The sequence below is a fragment of the Myodes glareolus genome, chromosome 16, assembly GCF_982192425.1.
Source record: "Myodes glareolus chromosome 16, mMyoGla1.1, whole genome shotgun sequence".
In the NCBI taxonomy this organism is placed as follows: Eukaryota; Metazoa; Chordata; class Mammalia; order Rodentia; family Cricetidae; genus Myodes; species Myodes glareolus.
Window position 1 is genome coordinate 68,983,688 of NC_142041.1, and position 20,871 is coordinate 69,004,558.

The 20,871-nt window shown below is 44.3% G+C and overlaps 1 protein-coding gene across 1 annotated transcript in view; it reads right to left on the reverse strand.

Moving 5' to 3' along the window:
- The window catches only part of Pag1 (phosphoprotein membrane anchor with glycosphingolipid microdomains 1), a 149,876-nt gene that overhangs the window by 87,637 nt on the left and 41,368 nt on the right, over positions 1–20,871 (reverse strand). The window contains exon 2 of the mRNA XM_048419804.3: positions 3,995–4,050. The gene's annotated coding sequence lies outside the window, so the exon portion shown is untranslated. The remainder of the gene's footprint in view (positions 1–3,994; positions 4,051–20,871) is intronic.

Here is a 20,871-nt window from a genome sequence, read left to right on the forward strand (position 1 = left end):
CAAGGCCAGGCTTGCCCCACCAACAGAGCGTACGTACCTGCAGCATGTAGCAAGCAGCCTCCCACTGCCCCCAAACACCGCCATTCCTCTTTTCTCTTAACGTAGCTGATGTTAGAAAGGAAAGACGAGAAAGAGACAAAACGATGGAGGAGAGAAAGTGGCAAACTCTTGCTGACTCCATCTTGTGAGCATCTGAGAAGTAACTGTAATTCCCCTGGATTTTTGAATGTTCTGCACCACAGCGGGGTTTACAGTACTTGCTTAGGTGACTACCAACCAACCTGGTAACAGTGGTATTCTTGGGGAAATATGCAAACCAAGAAATCTTATTTTTTCCCCAATCATCTGCAGTGAATAGTCAAATTTTTCTGTGATTTAGAATATAATAAATGTGAGGGATGAGGCAGAAATAAAAGATTAATGAGACAGGCTGCAAAGTGTTCTGCTGACTGCTAGCCCAGTGATAGCTAATGTACTGATCTAGACTACTAGCCAAACCTTCCTTGCTGCTTTTGGATGCTTTTCAAGATATAGACAGGTTGTTATTAAAATGAACTGCTTTCAGAAGTAAAGCTAGCAGCACAGGCTGAAATTAACCTCATGTTTCTGAGCCAAAAGGCCAAACATCAGAGAAAGGCTGGCAAGAGCCATCTTTTCCTCAGCTCTGCCGTCGCTCTCCAAGCAAAGCAGTGGAAGCCGTGGCTGGAGTTCTGTGTGCCCGCAGTAACCTTTGATAGAGTCACTTCAGAAGGTCGAGGCTCCTGCCTACAATAGCATGAATTGAAAATGAATCCCATTATTTCTCCCTGGCTCCTCAAATATTCAGTTCATCATTGTGTTAGCTGTGGCTTCTCACGAAACACAGTTTTGTTCTGGACTGAGAGTCGACACTTGCCTGGGAAGGACAGATTCTGTCTAACAGAGCTCAGGGAACAGGTGATACACGTGGACATGGGACACACACTTCTGAAACATGGGCGTGATAAAAGCCTATAAGGAAGTTGGGACAATTTCGGTGTTTATGCCCAAATTCAACGCCATCAAGCGGCCAGCATCAACGGAGGTGGTAAAGACTGGCTGAACACTTCCCAGGTTGAAATGGTTCCTGATTTCAAATTCAGAAAGGATTCAGCCAAAACTTTAGCACTGATACCAGCAAAAGAGAGAAAGAGACCTTGGATAGGTTTTGACGGCACTTCCTTACAACAGACACAAAAAGCAAGAGAAAACAAACCATATTGTTGAGAATAAACAGTACTTATATGAAGTCAGGAAAAGAACAGCTTGAGGGCAATCTCTTCCTATGAATATGTTTTTAAAATTAGTCTTGAAGATGCTTTCATCCAAAGAAATCTGAATGCTCTGGACAGTTATTAGCTGTTGTAGGTACCAAGATAGGTTTAAGCCTTGCCTTCAAGCTCAACATTCATAGGAAAGTCATATACAGATTTTATATATATATACATATATATATGTATATACACACACACACACACATGGATATATATATACAGATGATAACTGCAACAGAGTGTGTTAGAGACACAGCCAATGAACTGTATGGATCCCATGGGACCCAGAGAACCAGGGAGAGCTCCTCAGAGCAGATGGAAATTGAGGTGGGTCTTGAAGGTTGTTCTAGAATTCATGAAGAAAGAAGGGGCCAGAGCATTCTCAGAAGCGAGAACTGTGTGCAGAGAATGACGTGCTTGTCTTAAGAGGCATGGCATTACACGTGAAGAATTCCAGGCCCTGGGAACAGGGTAAGACATGCTGGAGGGGGTGCCCAGGACCGGGCCCCAGGGCTCCTTAGCCAGGTGTCTGGATGGGGTCTGCAGGCTCCACAGGCACAGAAGTCACTCTGTGGGGATCAGAGACAGTCCTCAGTGAGGGAGTCTCTCAGAAAGGAGCTACAGAAGCCATCAGACCGGGACTGTGCACACGGGAAGGCCACAAGCAAAGCACCGACAGCAGAGGAGACGAAGGTCAGAAAGACACTTGCAGTGACGATTAGTGACAGTGAATATGTGACCGACGAAGCACCAGCCCTGCTCCTGGAACTTCTGCATTATTATCTGAAATCCAGAATCTGGGGTGGACTGAATGGGGAGGAGGCCATGCCAGGGCAGAGTAACTGGGTCAACAGGGATGCCACTAATTGGAGTATTGATTCCAGGAGAAGCAATCAGCCACAAGCAGAAGAGGAGGGAGTAAGGTGGGGGAGGCAGTCTCACTGTATGCCCAGACATTCGCAGAGCTGCTTGGGACACATAAATAGAGAATACCAGAGAACTAGGGACAGGAGCTCGGCACAACAGAGAGCTGCAAACTCACATTAGTTTACAAAGAAAACCAAAGACAAACAGAAACATATCTTCGTTGTGAAAAGCTGAAGAGTTAGGCCACAGACACAAAGGGAGCAGCCAGCTCTCTGCAGACACGGGGGGTGGGGGCTGAGGGCACTACAGATGTGTCTGATACCTATTCCAAAATGCATGGTTTCCCCGTTAAGTCTCAATATTTCCTGACTGGAAAATGTTCTGCACTCCAGGTCACCACTAAATGTGCAAGGCAAGTTGCTTTAGTGGAAACACTAAAGCAGAGTGCTTTAGAGAAAGTATTTAATCCCTGAATCAAGATTCTTGTCAAATGTCAGGAGATCAGAGGAAGGCATTTGTGGAGTGAAGATAATCAAAGCCCTTAACGCACAGATTCTTTAGCCTCAGTTAACTAACAAAAAGCAACTGTTCCTAGGATCTGAGCTACACTGGGAATGACTCAGGCCTCGAGCTACAATGACCCAGTTCTCCAAACAGCAAAGACGTAACTCAGAATTTCTCAACGAGTGTAAGAAAAGATTTAATTAAAAGACAGTGGTTTATTTATTTATTTATTTATTTTTACCAAGTTCGTTCTATGAGAGGCTGGGAAAACCCAGAGTGGATGGACCCTTTCCCCTGTGAGCACAGAGGAGCTGGATAATGGTGTGTAATGGGATCAGGTCAGGCAGGCCAGGACACTGGAGGTTTCTAAATCTTTCAAATGGGGGTGGACATGACACATCAAAGTCCAGGATTCATTTTAAAAAGTGATAATCTTGTAGTAATCTAATTGCTAAAATCAAATATAGAATATCTTTGTGTTGACTTGTCATTTGCTCAGGCTCAAAGATTTGACTCTGGATGAGATTCTGTTAACAGGCTGGCCCAGTCCAGGTCACCACCGCCTCATGATGGGAGTGGAGGGAGCTGTGTGCACTCTCTCCACCCTCCCACCAGTTAGCACTGCCATCTCAAGATGAAGAAAGAGACCGAGATGGGGTAGCCCTGGCCATGGCCACAGAGGTCTCAAAGAGCAGAGTCAGAAGCGAGCCTGGCACTGATCAAAGGGAAGCACCGTGGTGTAGGAACTGCGCCTGCTGTGTCTCGGTCCCTTGTCCTTGGATAGGAAACACCCCACGTGTTGATGGCTCGGTCAACAGTTGGTGGAGCTTTTGAGCATGATTTGATTAAAGGGCTGATTCCATCAGTGGATTAACTGGTGATGGAGTCACGGCTGAATGGACCCTTCAAGAGGTGGGGCAGAGAAGAAATAGGATACTGGGGATGCCTCTGATGGGTGGAGTTTGTCCTTACATCCTTCCCCTCTGGCTTCCTGACTGCTAGGAGGGAGCAGCTCTGACCCACCACACCCTCCAGTTGGCCTCACCATGGGCCCTAAGTGATGAAGCTTCTGATTCAACTGTGGTCCATAACAGACCTTTCTCCCTGTTTCTCTCAGGAGTGGATTAGAGCAACATAAACAACCTAGCAGCAGCAGTCTCCGAGGCCAAGCACTTGTGATGCGCAGCACTTAAGATGGGATATCTCACACTGGCTGGAGGTGCGGTCCCCAAATGAAGAACTGACGTCTGCATACAGAGTTACGCTAGAAGCAAGCTTAAACGGTCAATATTAGAGATGATAATGTAGATGAATCAATACCCCAAACTTACCTCCTCCCAGCGCCAAAGTTGTGCTCCACTGTTGAAATCAGAGGACTCAGTTTGTTCTAGAAAGGAACAAGAGGAAAATATTTCATATTGGACTAAAACTGTAAAAATGAAGCATAAAATTATTACCTTCTCTTTTACTTACTGAGTATTATGCAGTAAAGGAAGGAATTGATCAATAACTCTTTAAACTGTAGCATTTTAATATAAGTAGAAAGGCGTCCTAAAGGCAGAAGTTAAAGTGTGCTCTCAAAATAGCCACAGCCTGGGGCAGGAGATGTGGATTTGTGGTTACGAGCACCTGTTCGTCTTGCAGAAGACCCAAGTTCAGTTTCGAGCACCAACACAGTGAATCAGTGACTCGGCTGCCCATGGCTTCAGTTCCAGAGAATCAGATATACTCTTATAACCGTCATAGATACCTGACATGCATGTGGTACATGTATATACATGCAGACAAAACACTCATACACATAAAATAAACCAATATAAATGTTTTTCTTTTAAAAAATAGTCTTATATAGTACCCTATATATAAGATACATGTACATTGCACGTATCACTGCACATATAAGCAAATAGAAGTGGTGCATCAGACACACATGGTATTTAATTATGTCAATGCCTTTCTTGATTCATTGCCTCCTTCCTCCTCTACCTCACAGATTCCTACGGTAGGCGTGAATTATCACTATCATAACCTCAGACCTGGGAGATGGGCTAAGGTACCACAGATTCAGACAAAAATAGCTAAGTGAGTGTGTGTGTGTGTGTGTGTGTGTGTGTGTGTGTGAGAGAGAGAGAGAGAGAGAGAGAGAGAGAGAGAGAGCGCACATGGGAAATGAAAGGGCAGAGAACCATGTGCTAATTGCTGGCATAGATCTAGCCATGATATTTTATTCCCTCAACTTGAAATACACTGTATTTTAACACAGTGTCTTATGTTTAAAAGTAAGATTTTATCACTTATAAAGATCCCTTTCTGCAGGAGGAGGTGTGATTCAAACTTGAGAAATTTCAACTCCAGTCTAGAATTCTGTTTTGTAGGATGGTTCTTAAGCAGACTTGGTAAGTGGTGCTTATGGAGGTGAATCACGGGGAGAGTGAGGGAGACGGGAGCTGCTGGAAACTGCTTGGAAGATGAGCACTGAGGTAGAGAAGTGCCTCTTCTGTGCTTTAAATTTGTTCCTGTTTTAATAAACTTAAAGGGGTGGGGGAGAAGGAACTATTCTTAGAAAGAAATTATAAGAAAACCAACGTCAGAGAGGGCAAAGAGATGCCCAGGTGAGATGTTATGGGGATCTGTAAGGTCAGAGCTTGCCATCCTACCCTACTTCAAAGACCCCTGGCCGCGGGGTCTAAAGCCTTTGGATGTGTGCACCAAGATAAAAGGGTAGTTGAAGGTGAGAGACAGTTACTTAGCAGGAGAGGCAAGAGAGGGTAGCCTCACACCCTGCTGCCTCTGTTTGCAGCGATGCAAGGCCATGGGAACTCCTCTCAGGCATCTGCTGAGGAAATTCTCAACCCAGGACTACTTAGGGCCACAACTCAGTGATACTGTGGTTCTGAGCAGTCCCCACACAAGCCAGAAAGCCCATCATTTTTAAAGGAAGGAGGATCTTAAGCTCTGAAGACAGCATCAGAAAAAAAAAAAAAACCTTAGGAATGCTACTTGTGCAAAGTGGAGATGGTACAGGGAGCTTCCCTGCTGACTTACCACACTGGCATGGAACAGACCCTCCCTCTCTAGCCAGCTGTCTGCTCACCTCAGTCTCCCTCAGGTCATCTAGCCAACTGTCCACTTCACAGATTCTGGCCCAGAGGACTGAAAACACACTATAGAAGACACAACCAATAATCTAATTCCAGACGTCCAGGTTTCATTAGAGATACGCTCCAAAACAGGTACACTCAATTTCATGAAACAAACATGAAGACATGCAAAGTCTCAGATTAACACCAATCCAATAATTGTGAGGAAATTCAACACCCTGCTCTCACTGATGAAGGAAGGCACAGAAGGGTGGCCCTAAGGTGACACATGCAAGGCATTCACTCAAACAGTGAAGGATTCACACTTTCTCAGCAGCATAAGCAACGTCCTTCAACGTCCTTCAAAACAGGCCATCCTTTCTTTGTTTGTTTGTTTGTTTTCCAAGACAGGGTTTCTCTGTGCACCAATCCTGGCTGTCCTAGAGCTTTCTCTGTAGACTAGGTTGGCCTCAAACTCAGATCTGCCTGACTCTGCATACCAAGTGCTGAGATTAAAGATATGCACCATCACCTCTGGCTTCAATGCTTGACAATTACAGGAAAATTGAAATAATACCCTGTATTCTATCTCATCAACATAGAATAAAGTAAGACATAAACAAGAAGAGAAACTACAGGAGGCATACAAACCCATGATCTCCACACAACACACTCGTAGATAATGAATGAGTCACTGAAGAATTTAAGAAGGAAATTAAAAAAAAAATCTCTAGAACTTGAATACCAAAATCCCTGGGGTACAATGGAGACAGTTCTAAGTACATTTACAGTACTAAATGTTTACATCAAAAATTTTGAGAGATCTCAAATAACTAAAGGAGTTATCTTAAGGCCTTGGAAAAACAAGAATAGCCCAAGCCCAAAGCAGCAGATGAAATAATAAAATCAGGGTAGAAATTAATGAAATAAAAACAAACAAAAACAATCCAAAGGATCAAAATTAAAGTTAGTTCTTTGAAAAGAGAGAAGATTGACAGTCAAATTAACTAAATGAGAATATCTAAAAACAATACAATTAGAGATGAAAAGGGAGACATCCCTACGCAACTCAATGACATTCAGAAACCATAAGGATGTACCATAGAAACCGTATATTACCCTAAACTGGAAAATTTAAAACAATTGAATTTTTAGATGCAGATGATTTACCAAAATTAAACCAGGATGAAATAATTTAAACAGACCTATGGCCAACAATAGGACTGAAGCAGTGATATAAAGTCTCCTAACTAAGAAAGGATCAAGGACTATATGGCGTCATAGCAGAATTCTACCAGAACTTCAAAGAAGAACTAACTGCATTACTATTCAGATATTCCCCAGAATGTGAAAAGAAAGAATGCTTCCAAACTCTTTCTAGGACACCAAAACCCAGATAAAAACACAACAAGAGAGAAAACTCCAGACAGTCTCCCTGATGAACATAGATGTAAAAACACCTAATAAAACACTGACAAACATCAATCAAATGGGCTTCATTACAGGAATGCAGTGAGGATCGTCATGCATACACCAATAAATGTAACTCTTCAGTTAGGGAGACCCTATCAGTTCTTGAAGTCCTAGCAGAGCAATAATATACAAGGGAGGGAAATAATGGCATGTGAATAGGAAAGTAAGTAAAAGTATCCATACTTACAGATGCTATGAGCCCACACATAAGGGACCTTAAAGACCCCATGGAAAAAAACTCATAAAGCTGATAAACACTTCTAGCAAAATGGAAGTACAAAAATCAATGTACAACAACTAGCAGCCTTTTTATATTCCAATGGCAAAAATACTGAAAAAGAAACTAAGAAAACTACTCTATTCACAATAGCTACCAAGAAGATAAAAAAATAAAAGAAGTTTAAATCAACATAAACAAGGAAACAACGACTTCCATGATGAAAACTTTGACACTGAAGGTAAAAACTGAGGAAGACACTAGAAAATGGAAAGACCTCACATACTTACTCATGGATCAGAAGAAAAAAGACATTGTGAAAGCAGCCACCCTACCAAAAGCAACCTACCAATTTCAATGAAATTTTCATCAAAATTGCATGAACATTCTTCACAGATATATAAAATATTTAAGTTATATGGAAACACAAAAGTCCAATAATAGCTAAAGCAATCCTGAACAAAAAGAATACTGCAGGAGACAGCACATCCAATTCCGAGCAATACTACAGAGCCACAGTAATGAAAAGGGAACGGTACTGGTGCAAAAGCAGACATATAGGTCATGGAAAAGAATAGAGGACTCACATGTAAGCCCACACAATTACAGTCACCTATTTTTGACAGCGGTCCCCAAAAATATGCACCTGAGAAAAATCAGTATCTTCAAAAAATGGTGTTAGGAAAACCTGGATATCAACATGTCAAAAACAACAACAACAACAACAAAAAAAATGAAACTGGAACATTATATGTCCTGTTACCCAAAATTCAATTCTAAACATATCAGAGACCTCAATACAAGACACAATACCCCCAAAACCACTGGAGGAAAATGGAGGAATGCTCTTCAACACTGAGGCATATGTTAAGACTTGGAAACAGCACTCTAGTAACACAGGAAAGAAGACCAACTTTTGACAAGTGGAACTCATGAAGCTGAAAAGCAAAGGCAATCCACAGAATGAATGGCAACCCATAGATGGAATATTTTTCCAGATATATCTGATAGAGGATCAATATCAGTATAAGTATCTAGAATATGTAAGGAACACAAATAACCAAACTCTGAAATAAAATTGGCCCAAATTTAAAAACAGGCTATGGAGCTGAACAGAGATTTCTCAGAGAAGAAATACTAATGATTGGGAAACGCTGAAGATGAGCTCCATATTCTTAGTCATCAGGGGATCATATATTAAAACCACTTCAAGATTTCATCTCCTCCCAGTCAGAATGACCACCATCAAGGATATAAATCCAGCAACACTGGCATGGATGTGAAGAAAGGGGGCCTTTGTACACTGCTGATGGGAGTATAAACTAACACCGTCATGCTAGAAATCAGCCTGGGTCCCTCAGAAACGGAAAATAGGCCCACCCCATGGCCACTCACACCCTCCCAGGGCTTTATAGCCTAGAGACACGGTGCATGTTCACGGATGCCATAGGCACAATAGGTGGGAAATGGGATCAGTCTAGACGTCCAGCAACTGATGAATGGATAATAAAAGTGTGGTGTACTCACAACAGGATTTAATTCAGCTATAAAGAAGGGTAAAATTATGAACATTTCAGTTAAATATATGAAACTGGAAAAATCATTCTGAGATAACTGAGGCCCAGAGAAATACTGTGTGTTCTTTCTCATATGTAGGTCCTAGCCCTGACCTTTCAGTTGGTGTGTCTAGCTTGGCAAACCTCTAGAAACCAAAGAGGGCAGTCGTTAAGTGCTGCCTTAGGGAAGGTGGTGGCATACAGGTGAAATGACTGTACATAAGGAGAAGGCTGGGGGTGGGAAGGCTGAATCAGGGAGGGGTGGGCAAGGAGGAAGATGATAAGGGGACCAAAGGAAGTGGGTATGAGAAAGCCACATGGAAACCAACAGAGAACATAGAGAAAGTGTGGACTTATTTCTGCTAATAAATAAGAAAGGCTGGCTCGCAGTTCCCTGGGATCCACCTGTCTCTGCCTTCCAGTGCTGTGCTTACACATGTGCACTGCTGAACACAGCTTTTCCATGGGCCTGGGGATCTCATGCTCACAGGGCAGGCACTTTACCCACTGAGTCCTCATCCTAATCCTCAAATTGCTCCTTAAAGAAGCTGGACAACTAATATAGAAATGAAGATCTTATAAAAACCCTTGTCATTAAGCTGGAAACCAAGTGTGCTCATAAAGACTGGCAATTCTTGCTAGTGAAAGAATCTTACAATGTGCTGTAATCTCACTCCGTTTTTGTCCATGGCCTGCCTCACTGTCCTCAATGCTCTCTTCCTTTGAGTACAGGAAAGAGATAAGCTGTACACACCAATGTAAGGTTTATGCTCAAATAGGACTTCTCAATTCATGCCCTGCTATCATTACAGCTGGAGAGATTGGTGGAGGGGGATAGGGGCTAGTAACTTTTACCCCAATATGTGACAATCCAAAATGTTTCTAGTTTGGACAAATGCCCCACATAAGGCAAAATCACCCCAAGCTGAGAACTGTTGGCCTAAAATGAGTACATACTTATTAAAACACAACATGACTTCTACCCCAAATGTCCGTCTTACAGAGAGAGAGAGAGGGCAGTGTGAGTGGGGCCCTCTGTGAAGAAGCAGACAGAGAAGAGAGAGAGAAGCTGTATTCACTAAGCCCTGATAAAAAGTCTTAGTCAGCTGTGAGGTTAATGGTCTCACCTGCAACATCCTGTGTTTCCTGATGCTGTAAATCTTCCTTAATACCCTGAGAGGTAATGAGTTAGTGCGTGGTAAAGATGTAACAAAATGCGAAACTCTGGCATACACTAAAAATAAATGTGACTACAACTTCTATATACATCAGTGCCTCTCCTTCACTGTTAGTGGACTAAACGCCTAACTTCTTGACCTTAAGAACAACTAGAAGGGCAGATCCTTAATGCAAGGTTTATGACTTGGGTCATCACCATCTTAGAGACAGACAGTTGTCTGGATGACAGGAGGACACAGGAGTCAGGGACAAGGCCAGAATCACTAATGCTAATTAGTTGCATCTCTGTGTAAGTGTCCCAAGAGAGAGGTGGTGGTTTGAAAGAAAATGGCCCTCAAAGGGAGTGGCACTTTTAGGAGGTGTGGCCTTGTGGAGTGGGTGTGGCCTTGCTGGAGTAGGTGTGGTCTTGGAGGAAGTATGTCACTGTGGAGGCAGGTTTTGAGGTCTCACGTATGTTCAAGTCACACCCAATGAGATCGATCACTTCCTGTTGCTTGCAAGATATGGAACTCCCAGCTCCCTCTCCAAAACCATATCTGCCTGCACGCAACCATGTTCTGCCATGGTAATGGACTAAGTCTCTAAAACTGTAAGACACCCAATTAAATGTTTTCCTTTATAAGACTTGCTGTGGTCATGGTGTCTCTTCACAGCAAATGAAACCCTAAGACAGCTCCCAAGTCCAGAACGATGTGGTTGACTTCAACTACCAGCCTTCCTGAGATCCTTTAACGAGACATGATGTGGGATGGCCTTCTGTATAAGTGCTGCTTTTACAGGCTGCATCGGCCTATGGCAGGGCAGAATACAGCCAGGCTGGAGGAGATGTATAAAGAGAACAGGTAAAGTCAATGAGACACCATGTAGCTGCTAAAGAAAGACACGCCGGAACTTTACCTAGTAAGCCACAGCCTTGTGGCAATACACAAAATAATAGAAATTGGTTAATTTAAGATGTAAGAGTTACTGATATGCCAAACACTGTTGTAATTAATAGAGTTTCTGTGTGATTGAGTCTGAGCAGTTGGGAAATGGAAAAGCAGTCTTTGCCTGCAGAGACAAAGGACAGAAAGTTTTGAATGGAATTTAATGTTGGGTACTTTTTTTTCCCCCTCCTTATCTTTAAAGGGCCTGGGAGGCAAACAGTTTTTACTCAATACAGCATTTTTAGGTTCAAAGAAGTCCCAAAGCCAGGGCCTTCCTTAGCCTATCTATTCACAAAGAACAAGAGGGTTTGAAATATATATGTCAACACATGCTTTTTCCTAATTTTGTTCTAATCTAACCCCACCTCAATAATTATTCAAATATTTTAAGCATCTTCATATACCTGTCACTATGGTACCTGGGTTTTGATATTGATCCAAACAGACTAACTTTGATGTGAGATGTCCTTTCATATATGTGTTGCTTTTATTGGTTGATGAATAAAGCTATTTTGGCCAATGGCTTAGCTGAATAAAGCCAGGTGGGAAAGCCAAGCAGAGATATATATAGAGAGAGAGTAGGCGGAGCCAAGCAGACTCCATGTAGCTGTCATCTACCAGGCAGAATATCTGTGATGCCCACTGAAGAAACCAAAGGGTAAGGGGCACCCAGGAGTGGCTGTGACATTAAGTGCAGGACTTTTCACAGGGATTTCAGTTCATCATAGCGGGGAAGGGTGGTCGCTCTGTTTATGGTCGAACATGGGCAAGAGCTGCTGTTCACACTGGCTAAAGCCTCAAAGGCCTGTCCCTGGTATCCTGTTCCTACCAGCCAGGCTCCACCTCTTAAACATTCCACAGCCTCCCAAACACTGCCTGAACTGGTGAACAAGCTCTCCAAACGTGAGTCTAGGGAAAACACCCAGATTCCAAATGTGATAAAGGGAGCAGCTGGCAGTAACACAGAAGAGGGGATTAGTGGCTCCCTGACGAGCAGGAGACCGGTTAGCTTAGTGGTGTAGATGCCCTCTGTCCTGCTACCAGCAGACGTGAGCGGCGGAACTGGAAGAGGAAAGACTTGAGCCGGATACCAGTGATTACAATGAGACACCATGCAACCCAATCCAGAAAGCGGGAAAGAACTGGAGGGCTAGCAGAGAGTGACGGGAGGGTCAGCAGGCAGTGAGCATGTGGGGTAAGGAGGAGACAGCAGAGAAAGGGAAGCTTGGAGAAAAAGCAGGTTAGACGCTTACCACTCAAAATACAGTCTTCGAACTGTCAGCTTCAGCAATACCTAGGGGCTCAGACCCATAGAATCTGTGATTCAGGTGTACAGTCAATCCGGGGAAGAATAACTGTCTGAATCACTGTTGCGTCCACACCAAGGTGGGTGAATCTCTATTTGCACAGAAGCAGTAGCACCTCGTCAGCTGGCGTGAGTGTCTTGAATTTCCACTGTCTCGTGCCCTTGGCCTGCAGGCCTTATACTCTTGTAATGTGGTTGGTAGGTTTCAGCCTTGTCTTTCCTCCCTGGCAGGATGTTGAGAGCATCCTTTATTTTCTGCAACCATAGTCCAGGTACACTCCTCCATGCTCCTCTAACTATAAGGGGAAGCCGGACGTGCAGTTTCCTCAGTCCCGCCTGCATAACTCTGTATGTTCAGCGATCTAGTAAGAGACATTAGTTCAAAGTATATAGAATTGCCCTCCACGGCTTTTTAAAAGTTTAGCTTTCCAATTCAATAACCCTCATGGTTCTCTACCTTCTTTAATATGAGTACGCTGTCTTCACATTGTATTGTTTTTTTTAATTCTCTCTCTCTCTCTCCACACACACACACACACACGTGCGCACACACACATGTACACATGCACACACGTACACATGCACACACACATGCATGCACACACACACACGTGCACACACACACATGCATGCACACACACACACGCACAAAGAAAGCAACAGCTGTGTGTGACAACACAGGAGGAAAGCTGAGGCTGAGCCTAATTAATGGCGGCTTTGTCTCCACGGCAGCTTTATTCCTAATAAACAGGGTGACATTTTATTAACCCAGACACAACCTCCTGCATAAAGACTTGCATACAAAGCGGTGGAAAATCACAAATGTGGAGTCTCTCGTTTCTTTTTCCGAGACATGATTTCAGGGGCTGTCACAAACACCAGGATTCTTACGGTTGCTGACAATGATCGATTCTGACGCCTTGCTACACAGTTTCACCCCGTGCACCTCGGCCTGTGCACAGTACCATTCGGGAGCCATGTTAGCATCGCTATGCGGGTAGGACAACCGCAGTCGGAAAGGTGAGCTGATGTCGCCTATCGAAGGTTTCTCCAAGCTCCAAACCAGCATATCAGATGTCACAGTGACACCTTCCTGTATGCTGAGGGCGTGACATATAAGTTTCCTCTGTATGGCTGTATTCCTGTGTGCACATGAACATTACTAACTATCATATGTGATCACATGAATCAGGGAGGTTTAAACAAAGGGTCTCTAATTTCACTACTAGTCAATATTTGGTTGCGATACCCTCAAAAGTGGATATGAGCATTTTTTTGATAGATGATAATTCATCTCTTGCTGAGTTAGGTCAATGGAGAAGTCATCCTAGCCATCACTCTGCTAACCAGTGATATGGTAAAATACACTGGCTTGTCACCATGGGTACCAGAACGTTGTCTCCAGCAGCTTGCCTGCCAGGCTCTCAGTTGTACAAAAGCTCTGCTGTCAGGAGGCAATGCCAGTCCCTCCCTCCATCAAGGAGGCTAGGTCGGCAGACACGTGTGCACAGTAGAAAGAGAACCCTCCACGAGTTAATGACCAGGAGGCTTTGGGCTCACTGCTTTCCTCCTCTGTATTGCTCACTACCCTATGACTCAGAGACAGCCATGGCCAGCAGTCCCCACACTGCTTCACAAGAGCTGTGTGTGGGTGACCGGTGGAGCAGAGCCCGGACAGGAAGCACGGAGAACAGTTTATGAACCTGTGAGGACACACTCAGGGTTGTGACACTGAGCCAAGCCAAGGCTCCTGCACATTCAAGGGATCAGGATTTCTCAGCTGGTGAGATATTTCTTTTGAAGTCAGTGAGGCTAGAATCAATCAATCAACAAGAAAAGGAGTTCAGAAACTGACTTCTTCCCTCCCAGCTCTCACAGGGAAGAGAAACCAAAATCTTGTTTTTATTGTCAAAAATATAGGGCAAACTTTTGAGTTTCCTAGAGATTAAAAGGAACAAAAGATGTATGAGTGCAAATATTTTAAGGCCCATCTAAACACATGCCTGTGGTATTTTAGTGCACCCAGTGTCAGAACGGGCACATATCATCACTCCATATTTATTACTATCTCTATATATTTCTCTGGCTTAAATTGTCAAGTCTGGTAAGCTGGGTCCAAATCTAGTCAGTGCTTTCTGGAATGCATGTGAAACTGTTATGCATAATCAGACATTAAAGGGTGTCTGGCAGAGATAATTATGAAGAATGGGGATTGTTGATTTCATGGGAGGCACACGGTAAAAGGCCCCTGTCTTTCCTACAATGCCACAGAACCATCTAGTTTAACAGGCATTTGTTCACTGGGATCCGCAGAACTAACTGTTGAGTGGTTGTGGATCAGCAGTATCAACATTGTTCGGAACACCCTAACAGAAAAACAAACCCCAGGCCAGAACCCACACCTACTGAGTCAGGATTTGCAACTTTACAAGACACCGCAATCACTACTATGTTCATTAACGTCTAGGAAGCATAGCAAGGTCCATCCAGTCCAACTGCTTTATTTTACAAGTGGGGAGGTTTCAGGCCCAAACAGGCTGAGGGACTAGCAGGGTGTAACGCGCCCTTCTTGGAACGCCAACATTCAGATTCCAGGGTTGTGTAGCCTCCAGCTCACTCTGCAATGCTCTTCCTCACATGACCCTACTATGGGATGCTGGGATTTAAAATGTGAATAAGCAACACTCTGTGCCATACAGGGAACCATACCAGACTGTTTGTGTGTGCTTGTCATGGGGTCTACTCTTTCTTTACGGTTTTAATTATGGGAACATGTGGCTGCAGGTGGACTTGTGTACATGTGAGTGCCAGGGCTTGTGGGATTTAGATGAGGGCATTGCATTTCCTGGAGCAGGAGTTACATTACGGGCAGTTGTAAACTGCTTGACATGGATGCTGGGAATTGAACTCAGGCCCTCTGAAAGACAAGTACCTGCTCTTAATAACCGAGCCAACTCCCTACCCGCCACCTGTATACTTCCTACGCCCTAAATACACTTACGAGATGCTAGGGATTGCATGCGGAAGAGCACACCTCAGAAGCAGGCTCGTTCACCTCATGCTGCCTAGCAACTGACGGCACGAGGAACTGGACACCTTGCTTCTGGAGGTAAGCTGGAAATCCCCATATTTTACATATCTCTGGAGTTGGGACTATTATGTTAAGGTGTGTTACTTATTTGTTTAACTCTGTCACGCTGTGATACTTTGCCTGTCTAGAACACCTGATGGTCTAAAAAATAGCTGAACAGCAAATAGCAAGGCAAGAAAAGGGATAGGCAGGGCTGGCAGGCAGAGAGGGTATATAGAGAGGGTTTCAGAGGAGAACATCAGGGGCCAACCACACAGCTACACAGCAATCCACAGAGTAAGAGTAAGATGTAAAGAAGTAAGAGAACGGGAAAAGCCCAGAGACAAAACGTAGATGGGATATATAAGTTAAGGGAAGCTGGCAAGAAACAAGGCAAGCTACGACCAGACGTTGATAACTAAGAATAAGACTCCGTGTGTGGTTCATTTGGGAGCTGGGTGGTGGCCCCCCAAAAGAGCCCAAAGAGCTTAACACCCTATTACTACACTCTGGTCCAGTGATGCGGCTCTGACCGTAGCTCTCCTCTGACCCTACTCTTTATCACATGCTTTAAAGTCAAGTTTACACGTGGCCTTGCCTTGGCATTCTGGAGCCAAGCAAACCGTCAAATCCTCGACGATGTGTATCCCAAACAAGATTAGAATCACAAGCGCAGGAACCTATCTGAGTTGCCACGGATATCTCGGTTTTCTAAGCCATCCTCTAGAGCAGCCTGGGTATCGCACACTTCCTAAAACAGGCTTGGAAACATTAATTTCTAAGTAGGAGAACTTGATTACGTTATTTCCCCGAGGTTTCAGCTGTGAGAGCAACCAGAGGGAAAGGGCATTCAATAATACTCAGACTGCATGAGTGTTGTGCTACTAATATTTTAGGAAGCTGAAAGGGACAATCTGTCTGGCAAGCATCTGTCCTCACTCATGTGTGCACAGCAATGGTCCCCTCCCAGCATATGGCAACTTTTCTGGGAAAAATTAATTTCTCCATATGCGAAGAGATTGTATGTTTGTCCATAATCAACACTTTGTCTAACAATTGGGGAATCAGAAAAGAACATGTTGGGTGTAAATGTGCTACACCGAAGGAGGGGTAGCTTCAAAAAGGCAAGAAAGTAGCTGAATCAATAATCCAAGATGTGGGGAGAATATTAAAATGTTGCTGGAAACACTATGAATGGTTGGAGAGGACGAGGAATTGATCCATGTTCTACAGATTCCTAAATAAACCATGAGATCAAACTGTTGCTCTCCTGAACTGGCTCACAGCTGGGGCTCTTGCCCTGGATGCTACTAACCAGTCCCCTAGCATCAGACTATCTCCACTATTCCCCACCTACCCAGTTCAAATCCATCTTGCTGATCTCTTCAGTCTAAACCTAAAGCCTAATGTTTGTGTGTACAAAAAATAAAAAGTAGATCTTTGGATTACAGATTGTCTTAGATTAATGGTGAGATCGTTATCTTCCTCTTCATCACCTTGTAACTCTGGTATACAACATCCATCTTCACCTTCTTAACCTTGTCTCTACCACTGCTTACAATGTCCACACAAGACACACACTTGTACACACACACACACACACACACACACACACCCCTCTCCACACCTTCCACCTGAGGGGAAGAGGGAAGGTGGAGAGAACAGAAGAAAGGGGTCTTTGCCTTCTTTGCATGGATTTCCTATCTCGCAGGCCTGTGGAGAAACAGAGAAGTGAAGAGAGCGCAGAACGGTGAAGGAAGTTACTTCACGCTCCTGCTGCTCTTCTGAAACGTTTGTTCCTCCTCGGCTGCCACTCTGCAATATTAGGAGTGGAATCTGAGATTCTCTCACGCCCCCCCCCCCCGAGTGAGTGGGACACTAGGTTCACAGGTGGTACTGCTCTGGAACCTTTTAGAGACGGGCCTAGCAGGCAGAACAGGCCCCCAGAGCAAGCCTTTGACAGCTCTGTCTTCCTCTGGCTCCTCCTTGTCTCTGCTTTCTGGTCTGATGTGATATGAGCAGCCTCTGCCACAGGCTCCTGATGCCATGGCCTGAGCTACTCTGCCCCACGGTGGGAAACACACTGGAGCTGTGAGCCCAGACACACCCTCCCCCGCCTGAGTGTGCCCAGCAGCATTGTCACAACAATGCAAAAGTACCTGACCCAGCGGCCCACCCAGGGAGCCCAGTGTGTGTGATAGAGTGGATCAGGGTGAGGAGCTGGTGAGAGGCCGGAAGAAAAACACCTTACTATGCTGATCAAGACTTCAGATCTACTCTATCTTTCTTCAGGTTAGCAGCTGCTAAAGGAAGGGAGAAGAGTGAAGCCCCACGCCTCCCTGCTCCCCTCAAAGCCCTCAAGTTTCCTTCATCCCCATCTTGTGTGCCCTCTGCTCACTTCCACACTTCCCCTCCACCATGACAATCCTCCCCACAATGCATGCTGGTTCCTCCCCTACATCCTGAAACCCAATCATGAGAGCTCTGTAACAGAGTTGGAAGTACAGTTCCCTAGAGAGAGGACCCAGCTTCTTGGACTTGGGAACCACTGGCCCTGCTGCCTCCCATCCCACAACAATCAAGAGAAGACTGTGGCACCCTCAGAGGCCCACCTTAGAGGAGGCCCACCAGTATAGATGGATGAACTAGCTCTCAACATACAAAGTTAAGAACATGGAATGTATTTGAGTTTTTGATATACATCATTTAGTTACGTATTTTTGGCATACACAATTTAGTTTTATATTTTTGTATACATTATTTAGTTGTATGCTCTTTGGTATACATCTTTAGCTATATTTTTTCTAATGTATATGCTTATTCAGGCAAGGAGGCTTAATCATTCAGCCTGCTTAAAATCAACTTCAAAAAATTTAAAATCTATTAATAATGATTTAATATTTTAAAAACAAATACCTAAGAAGAATTGCAGTTAAACCAGGGATAGTGTAAAATCCCAGCACTCAGGAGACTGATGGAAGGTGCCTGTGTGAGGTTAACTCATCTGGGACGCACAGCGAGTTTCGGCAGCCTAAGTGAGAGTATCTCAAAACAACACAAAACAAACAAAACAATACCATACCATAGCAACCAAAAACCCCAAACAACTCCACCCTCAAACCACAACAAAACAAAAAAACTGAGGCTGGTTAATTCCCCTGCACATGGAAGACTCTTCTCTGGGCCTTAGGAATGAGGAGATACAATCTCACGTCTCTTTCATGGCCAAGGTCTTCCAAAAGTGTTCTATGCCACAAACAGATGTATCTCAAAAAGGAGAGCTAACTGTGTTTAGCACACAGGCTAAGTCAGAACAGACATCTAAGGGTAGAAATGGGTCCTCCATGAAACATCAGGAAGAGCTCACGTCTGACAAGGTTCCAGCTCTTGTGCCATGAGCCTTCCTTCTACAGCAGCAGACACTACGGGCTCACCATGCACCATGCACTGCTCCCTACCATTCATCTGACGACCCTGCTCCCACCCATACCACATGATGCCTCTCTACAGACAAGAAAACTGAGCACCGAGAGGTGAGCTATCTGCTCATGTTCACTGTGGTAGGAGGAGGCGTAGTAAGAAGGCCCCTTGTTCATTTCCCGGCCACCCAGACTCCAAAAATAACCACATAGAAACTGTATAATTAAATCACTGCTTGGCCCATTAGCTCTAGCTTCTTATTGGCTAGCTCTTACATATTAACTTAACCCATCTCCATTAATCTGTGTATCATCACATGACTGTGGCTTACCGGCTAAAGTTGCAGCATCTGTCTCTGGCAGGGCTACATGGCTTCTCTCTGACCCCACCCTTTTTTCTCCCAGCATTCACTTTAGTTTTTCCTGCCTAGCTCTTTCTGCCTTGCTCTGCTATAGGCTCAAAGCTGTACTTTATTAACCAATGATATTCACAGCATACAGAGGGGAATCTCACATCAAGGAGGAACAGTGAGAGACAGAAAATAATACAAATAATTTGGTTCTAGATTACAAACTCAGACCCTCACCCTCTCCTGTATTTTACTACCTTTCACCCACATCTTTATCTTCCTTCTGCGGGCTGGAGTTCTGCCCTCAGCAACACTAAGGCTAAGAAGTCGCTGGTCTGGGAAACCCAGGCCGACCTTCCTCCCAATAGCATGCCCACAGATTGGCAGTCAGAGATGGCCCAGCTTTGACCTCAAGTAGCCCTTCCAACCCTCCATTCTTCCTTTGTTGCTTTACTTTTCCTTAGGTAAATTCCCATTCTTTGCTGAATTTTAATTTGTTTCTTTTCTTTCTTTTTTAATCATAGGAGAGAGCATGAATGCTGTCCCCCACTGCCATAATTTATATAGAGGATGTGCTGCCTCCCACTACAAAATTTATATAGAGGATGTGCTGCCCCCCACTACATAATTTATATAGAGGATGTGCTGTCCCCCACTACCGTAATTTATATAGAGGATGTGCTGCCCCCCACTACATAATTTATATAGAGGATGTGCTGTCCCCCACTACCGTAATTTATATAGATGATGTGCTGCCCCCCACTACATAATTTATATAGAGGATGTGCTGTCCCCCACTACCGTAATTTATATAGAGGATGTGCTGTCCCCCACTACCATAATTTATATAGAGGATGTGCTGCCTCCACTACCGTAATTTATATAGAGGATGTGCTGCCTCCACTACCGTAATTTATATAGAGGATGTGCTGTCCCCCACCACCATGATTTATATAGAGGATGTGCTGCCCCCCACTACCATAATTTATATAGAGGATGTCCCCACATTCAGGGAGATTGCAGGGGTCGGCATATCCAGAGTGCTGAGACAAGCCTCACCTTGGAAAACCACCTTGCTTTCTCCTTCCTTCCTCCCTGCCCTCCCCAACCCGGCGGCTGTGTATTGCAGGTGCCCAGGGAGTATGAAGGAGGGTGTTGGATCCTCTGGGGCTGTCACTGGGTGCAGGAGCTGGGGACTGACCTCCAGTCCTTTGCGGAATGGCAAGCATCTGCACCTCGGAGCTGCCACCTCACCCTTTCCTGTGATGGTGTTAGGAATGGGACCTAAGATCCTAGCCTGCTAGATAGTCATTCTACCGCTGAACTACATCCCCAGCCCTCCTTTCTTACTTTTGATTAGTGCAAATGTTAATATAAAAGCTAAATAGAATATGAAAGCCAAACAGAATCCACGTCGTCAGCCATTTCTGTAGTAACCACCAGGTAGCCTGAAAAGCTATAACAGTCGTGGAATCGTCAGTCATCCTCCAACCCTGTATGGCTTGTATAGTTTCATCACACCCTCCTGGCATAGTTCCTTGGTCAGACAAACAGCCCTTCTAATGGTACTATAGTCTGCAATACCACCATGCTTAGATAATACTGAATTACTTGGGAGTCCAATATCAAAAA